Source organism: Corvus brachyrhynchos, unplaced genomic scaffold (genome assembly GCF_000691975.1).
Source record: "Corvus brachyrhynchos isolate BGI_N302 unplaced genomic scaffold, ASM69197v1 scaffold32, whole genome shotgun sequence".
NCBI classification, from domain to species: Eukaryota; Metazoa; Chordata; class Aves; order Passeriformes; family Corvidae; genus Corvus; species Corvus brachyrhynchos.
The window spans coordinates 12,940,170-12,947,794 of NW_008237919.1; the positions used below are offsets into that span (position 1 = coordinate 12,940,170).

The 7,625-nt window shown below is 39.0% G+C and overlaps 1 long non-coding RNA gene across 1 annotated transcript in view; it reads left to right on the forward strand.

Moving 5' to 3' along the window:
- Positions 1 to 557: 557 nt before the first annotated feature.
- Positions 558 to 7,625, forward strand: part of LOC108446492 — a 44,180-nt gene continuing 37,112 nt past the window's right edge. The window contains exon 1 of the long non-coding RNA XR_001861703.1: positions 558 to 737. This is a non-coding gene — a long non-coding RNA (uncharacterized LOC108446492). The remainder of the gene's footprint in view (positions 738 to 7,625) is intronic.

A 7,625-nucleotide genomic window follows, 5' to 3' on the forward strand; every position in this document is an offset into this window, starting at 1 on the left:
ATCAATAAAAAGGATGAGATGGTCATTGCTATTCCAAACATGTCTTCAAATTGACAGTTGTTAAGCCTTTTTGAACTAAATTGAGACCCAGAGTGGATGACATGCCATTAGGGCTTAGCACATGACAGGGATTTTCTTTTCAGGCTCCTGTGAATTTTGCTGTGATTTGTAAGCAAAACTTGAATGAAGTTGTATTATTGTATCAAAAAAGATACTCTCTAAAAATAAAAGGAAAAAGTTGGTCAGCTTGTTTTTTCAAAAATGCTTTTAAAATATCATTTAAATGTTTTCAACTAAATACTGGGGGGAAATATTTTTCATAAAGCAAAAGATTAGTGGGCATTGGTAGATGTTGATATCCCTGTTTCTGCTATCTAGGCTTTAAAAAAGAGTGCCCAGTATTGTTTGTAAATCTATAGGACAATAAATGTTTTCTGAAAATGTAAAATTTTTACTTTCTCATCATTTCTGCATTATTAACAGCTTCTAAAGAATTTGTTAGCTTATAGAAAAAGGCCTAAATTACCCCAAAATAGAGTATAATTTCCTTAGGTGAAAATGTCTGCTTGCAGGAAGGGGAATGATAAACCCTCTAAGGCCCTCTTATGTTTCTGTATCTGTGTCTGTGTATTCCCAGAGGAGGCACAGGTGGAACGATGTGCGAGGGATGCTGAGAGGGGCTGGTTCATGCAAGTCCATTTGGCCCAGGGGTCTGCTGCTCTGTCTCCAGTCTACAGGTAGGAATATCATGGCTCTGTGGGAGCTCTGTATCCTCCAGTTTAGGCAGTGGGTTGGAAGGATCAAATGAACCACCTGGAGGCTTCCAGGCTTCTTTTGCATACAGCTTGATTACTGACTTCATGCCAATGAAAAGAATTTCACCTGTGGATTGTAGTGCACCTTACCTAAATGGACGTTTTAGACTGATGATCTATCTTTTTAATCTTTCAGTAACATTGTTACCTACAGAATCCCTGAAAAGCCTATCTTACATACTGCAAAAAAGTGAATTCTTTGTTCTTTTTTTTGACTCCTCTTTGAAGATAGTGGTAAAAGTGAATGACAATAAGCTCAACGTAGCAAGATATTTTAAATTTCCCTTTAGTTGAATTCACTTGGGTCTCAGAAATGTGCAGTGTTTAGTCACCATCCATGATTTGCAAAACACTGTGAGTATGCTACTACTCACAGTAAGTGAGTGAAAGAATTTTGTTTGTGGCATTGAGGCCAGAGAGAAGCACTCTGTCACAGTAAGTGAGTGAAAGAATTTTGTGGCATTGAGGCCAGAGAGAAGCACTCTGTGTGAGGCTGGTACATAAGCACTAAGACCATCATGTCAATGAATCAATCAAGAGCATCTTAACAACCTGCGTGGTCAGCCAAAGGCTGCACTTAGGACCTGGTACAGATCCACAAGCTCTTGGCGTTCCCAAGTTCTTCGTGCACCAGTGGTCAAGGCCAACAGGCAATATAAGTGCAACTAGGCAGTCATAGTCATTGCCTGCATAATTTATAGCTTTCAGATTTTCTCAGCATTACTGACATACCAGACATCAGAAACTGTATTAAGCCCATAGGCTGTCATGAGTGCAAAGTAATTTGCACAGAGCATGAAAGAAAAATTGCAAAGTGTTTCAATATTGTTAAATTTTATTTTAACTTTGTCTTCACACTAGTTTATAGGAGTTAATTCCTATCCTTATTTCTAATAGACAAAGATTAATTGGTCCTCTTTATCAGAACATTTGGTGATTAGGAATGTTCTTCTCTCACATGTATCTTCCATCATGGAGTGTAGCCGCTCAATAAAAAGATGTGCTCCAAACCAGAGCATCCATTTTTCAATATAGCAATGTATAGCAACAGGTTACTGCTTTTGTAAAGCTATTACTTTTACTGTCAACATGTCTGCTGCTAGAAGTTGTCTCATTAGACAGGATAAATTGGAACAGCATAAGAAAATTTGACCAGGCAAGAAATTAAGTTTTATTATATACCTATATATACCTAAACACACACAGGTGAACGCGTGCACACACATGCAAGACAGTGTGACTGAAAGGATAATCATGAGTGGTAGAGTACAGAGGGGAATATTACATCGTGAAACAGAAATAATTTTTATCTGAATACAGACAATTTGTTAATGTGTATAACAACACCCCTATCAGAGATATTTAAATAAACCATGAAGCAAAAATATCCAGGACCACAGTGGGTTCATCTTGGCTGGGTGTCAGGTGCCCACCAAGCTGCTCTATCACTTGCACTTCTCAGTTGGATGGGGAGAGAAAACAAGATGGAAAAATCATAGGCTGAGATAACACAGTTTACTAAAGCAAAAATGGAAGGCTGTTCATGCACAAGCAAAGAAAAAAAAATTGAATTATTTTCTACTTTTCATCAACAAGTGATGTCCAGCCACTTCCCAGGACGCAGGTTTTCAGCATGCATAGCAGTTGCTCTGGAAGGCAAAAATAATTAATGAAAGTCCCCACTTCCTCCTCTTTTTCTTACAGCTTAAACTAGTTGCTTAAACCAGCCTTATACCCAACATACAGATGTATATATATCATTGTCTACCATTCCCTGTCAGTTCACAGATATTATTTTCACATTCCATGGACTTTCTCCACCCCTCCAGATGGTCAAAAAAAGCCGTGATTTAGGCTGCATTCCATCAAGACAGATGATCAGGACAGGAGAAGCAGCACACTCCATTATTGGGCACCAGCATCAGCCTGGCCCATCATTGCTCCTCTCCTTGCTCCTCACAAAATTCACTCTGCCTTGGTTCATGCCATTTCTGCTACTTTACTTCCTGCAACCTACAATGGATTTTTTTCCCCCAAAATTAAATCTCCTTGAGATGCACACCAGGTCTCCTCATCCTTCTGCATTACCCACCTGGAACACCCAGCTTTTTGAGCAAAGGTTAAATCTCCTTGAGACGCACACCAGGTCTCCTCATCCTTCTGCACTACCCACCTGGAACACCCAGCTTTTTGAGCAAAGACAATCCCCTGAATACGTTTGCCTTTTCCTGTGGGAGGAGAAATCTACACTGTCTTTCCCAGCCACTTCCCTATGTATCGTACAGGGACCTTATCTCCTCCCAGGTATGTAGGGGCCTTGTTTGGGGGCAAGCAGGATGGTTTGCAGTTCCTCTGGTGTTATATAATCAAGTGGCTTCTGCTAAATTTGCATCCTGTTGCTTCCATGCCCCATTGCCTAATGCTCTCAACATAGTCTTTAGCAGTCCATTATATCTCTCAGCCTTTACAGAGGCTTGTGGGTGATAGGGGGTGTGACGTATCCACTCAAAGCCATGTCTTTGTCCAAAAGGTTTATTTTGGGGATATTTTGGAGGGGCAAAATTAGAAAAGTAGAAACAGATTTCCTAACAAAATTAAAAATTAAAGTGATATTAAATAACATTGTAATTGTGTCATTTCAATATGAAGTTCTGAAAAAGGCTCTGGGATATAAAAATAAACTAAAAAATTTGAGGAGTAATTGGTTTCCCTGTGAAAGTTAGTTTAATCATGTAATTTCCTTAGTGACAGAGGGATTAGAATTGTAATTCCTGAGGGTACACAGATGAAGGAGTGAAGTGAGCCAACACTGAAGTATCGCAGAAGGTCTGATGCTGGTCAGCACCAGTATGCCACGACCTTCCTAGAGAGAGCATCCTGCAAGGAACAACTTTTCCAGGAGTGATGGCAGGCCTCCCTGGGCAGCAGGTGATTCTAGCAGGTGTAGCGATTTCTCAGCTGCAAGTGATTCCAACTCGTGATTCAGCTCTTTGTGAAATCACCCAAGGCGGACTCAGGTACAGAGAGACTGGAGCCTCGTTTGGCAATTCCCCAGAGGCAGCTTTTATTGTCCAGCAGCCCCTGTGAAGGGACAGCCAGGGACAAAGGCTCCCTGGCCAGGGACAGAAACAGGGGCTTTTTATGGGAAAGGCAGTGGGTGGGGTAGAAACCAATTAGCCAACAGGCTGTTACCATATAGAAACAAGGCATGCTGGGGGTGGTTCACTTTGTCACCATGACCTGAGGAAGGTTGCTTATCTCTGGGGAGTCTTTTTGCACTCAGGCCTTCCTCCTCCAAGGGAGTGCAGAGGGCTCTTGTGCCAAGGGCTCACAGCCCTCCCCACTGGAGTTCTGACTTGGGTTGTCACTCATAATTAAGTTTACAAGTGCCTTGTTTGATTGCATGCAGAGCAATGGTTCAATCTGCTTTAAGTATTTATCCAACAAAAGAGATTTCCCTGTACAAGATCTTTAGGACCTGAGAACTGGCAAGTTAAGCCTCTGTCTTCAATCATTTTTCTGACCTCTGATTTCGCTGTATGTAAATATAGACAGCTTACATAATTATAAAGTTTCAGGATAAATTAGTAGGCCTCCACTGTATTGTGAATTTTCCCACTTAGAGCAATATTTGTGTATATGTATATTTTGTATACAAAAGCATGTTCATGCACATGCACATTAATCTGTCTGTACAAACATGGATTTTCCCCTCCCCCTTCATTTCTCTTATGTTCCTGTTTGTATTCACACCTAACTTGTTCCTGCATGAAGCATGGGAAACACAGTCTGCAAATTCTGCCACTTCCATAATCACATTTAAATAGATCTTAAAAGCAGCAGCTACAATAAAACACTCCATTTCCCTCAGTGGCTAAGAGCTATCTAGGTCATATTTTTTGAACACAATTTCTATACAGGATTGTGGGAACTAGAAACGTGGGCCAATACTAAAATGGCAGCTGCAAGTTCATGTCAAGGAAGAGCAGTCACCTGCAAAGAAAAAGTAAAATAGTGATAGCATCTCTATTCATGAGAGAGGTGCTTAATATTGTTAACATTAGGTGATTCTCTTTGATACCCTTTGGATTTCACTTTTTGTGAGAACTTGGGCAGGATCTCAGTTAAATTCAAGTATGAGCATCTTTATACTTGTGAGTCATTGTTTGCAATTTTACAGTAGCATTTCGCTGTGATACAGTGGAATTATGTAATGTTAGATTTGTTTGAGTTCAGACTGGCATTTTTCTTTTGGACTCTTACATTCCAATTTCAGTTCCACACTATCTAAAACTGTGGGAGTTTCTCAAGAGACAGAGCTCTGGATACTACAAGGCTTTCCAGACATTGGTTTGTCCAATCATAAAGAGGGCGAATCTGTATTGGGAAGGTTCTTAGGAAGCCAGTGGATATTAAAGCTTTGCCTACTCAGTTTAAGCAACCTGTGTTTGCTTGGCAGGAATTCACAAATCTCCTCTATGTACCGTTCTTACACTTTGCTATTACACCTTTCATTTATTACATAAAGTGAACTTGCACTTCTCATTCTTTTTCTAGTTCTGTATCTACAAATTCTATATTGCAAACCAGTGTTATTCAATTTCATCTGTGTTTCTTAGAGCAGTTGTCAGAGCAGCTGGGGACCACTGTATGATGAATTAACTCCTGTAGAAATAAATATACTAGCTTGGTGTTAAAAGGTGAGATTTATTCAACGGAAGAACATAAATTCTTGCCAGGTGGTACTTTGACAGAGCTTAGCTTTTTGTAGGGCAAAAAGATCTATGTGGTTTTTGCATCCCACAGTAGTTATGATGGGAAGCTGTGCAATGTGATGTCAGGAAGCAGTAGGAGAGGGATTGCTCCACCTAGCAGGACTGGGGTCCATCTGGGGAGCCCCGATGGGCTCAACAGGGCTTGGGCTGAACACAGGGCTGGGGTCCCAGGCTGAGCCTGCCCTCCTTGGCTTGCAAGTGGGGCTTCCCTGACAGGCTCCTTGGTGTCATGCAGCCCTCTCAGTGTTCTCCAGGTCCTGACACATGGACCAACAGATTGTTTCCAAAATAAAGGAAATTTCTCAAAAAATGAATACATTTATTAATAACTAGATTTAACCATCATCTCATTCCACCAGTGAAAGTATTAAGTTATATAGGGTAATAATACTCTGAAGAAATATGTTCAAGTTCAAATATTTGTTTATGTATATTCTAATAGGTTTGATAGGCAAAAACTAAACAGAAACATTAGATTTTATTGGTTCCTAGAACTGTTTACAAGTGGGTAGTTTTATTTACTAAATACATTACCAGCTTTCATTGCAGCAATTCTTTAAAATTTCCTTGGCCTTCTTGTCTAACAACTTTTATAAAAAAGAATGCCATTGCAGTTTTCTTCCTACAAAATACAGTATTTGATCAGCTTGAAAAATACTGGCTCTAATATTTCAAAATGCATCAACCTTTCCAAAACGATTTTTTCCAGGCTGAAAATGCAAATGCTGATGACATGCTATTAGAAGGAAAATTTATGCCTCACATTTATAGCTAGCTACAGTGGGGTGTAACCATTTTAAGGATTAAGATCCCATACAAACACATTAAATTAAAATGTAAAGCGGGTTTGTGGCTGTACTTATGATGGCAATTATTTCTTCCACTTATTTGCTAAAATCCAGACAACAGATATACCAGTCCACTTAATCTAATGCTCAATTAGCAAGGCAGTACAAGTCTTACCAGCCTCTCTGTAGGGAGGCATGAAGAAAAGGCAAGGACATTCTGAGCTTCATAGTTAGGCCTTGTCATTGAATTAGTGTTGTACAGATTTTGGGCTCTTTGCTGAAATAGGGCAAGTTCATACAATCATGGACCATGAAATATGTGACTACAGTTAGTCTCTTCAAGGGAGAGAAGTAATTTCCATATGAAATGACTGTTGTAAATTTAATGTTTCTGAATAGTTGAAAGACAAGATAAAGTAATTTTATATTAGACTTAATATTTAAAATGAGTCTTCTTGCAGGTGTTTGCTTTGCTACTTTTTTTAGTCTTTGTACCAAATATTGACCAGAGATGAGAAGATATTTATGTTGCTGCCACAGATAACCAAATGAAAAGTGTGTCTTTACATTGTATAAAGATGTAAAACCATCATGAAAAAGATCTGAATTTCCCAGGGGCAATTTTTTTATCATAAATTTGATCCATGACTGTTCCTATTTCTTTGACATTGTTTGCACTACATTATAGATTCTTTTTCTCCCTGTAGGCATCAAAATTTGATTAATTTTGAATCTCTACACTAACAGGTATTTATATTTGTCACTGTTCTTATCATGAATAAATATGGAAATTGTTTTTCCTTTTATGGTAATAAAATATGATTGAGAGCTGGCAAAGGTATTTTTACTATTTTCCAGTCAGTAGTTTGTTGTGCTTTTACATGTAGATACCTCTCCCCTTATGTTATAGTGGCATATATGAAATACCCTTTCAGTGACATTTTTTCACATAGGCTTTTGAAACCTGTTGTGTTTTTTTTCTTCTGGTGATGAGTCAAGAAATTCTTCTCACTTTGAATTCAAGTTGAAACATCTTGGTTCTTCTTGGATGTATGCAAGTTTTGGATACATCTGCTGCCTCCCATTATTCATTCTTATGCCTGCTTTTTGCTTCTCTTCCAGTTCTGAGATTAGAAGGAAAAAGAGAAAAATGATGCAAAAACCTTCTAGTTAAGAGTGATACCTGCATAATTCATGAGGAAACAGTTCCTGCAATAAAATGCAGTGGTCAGACCTTTGATCTTCAG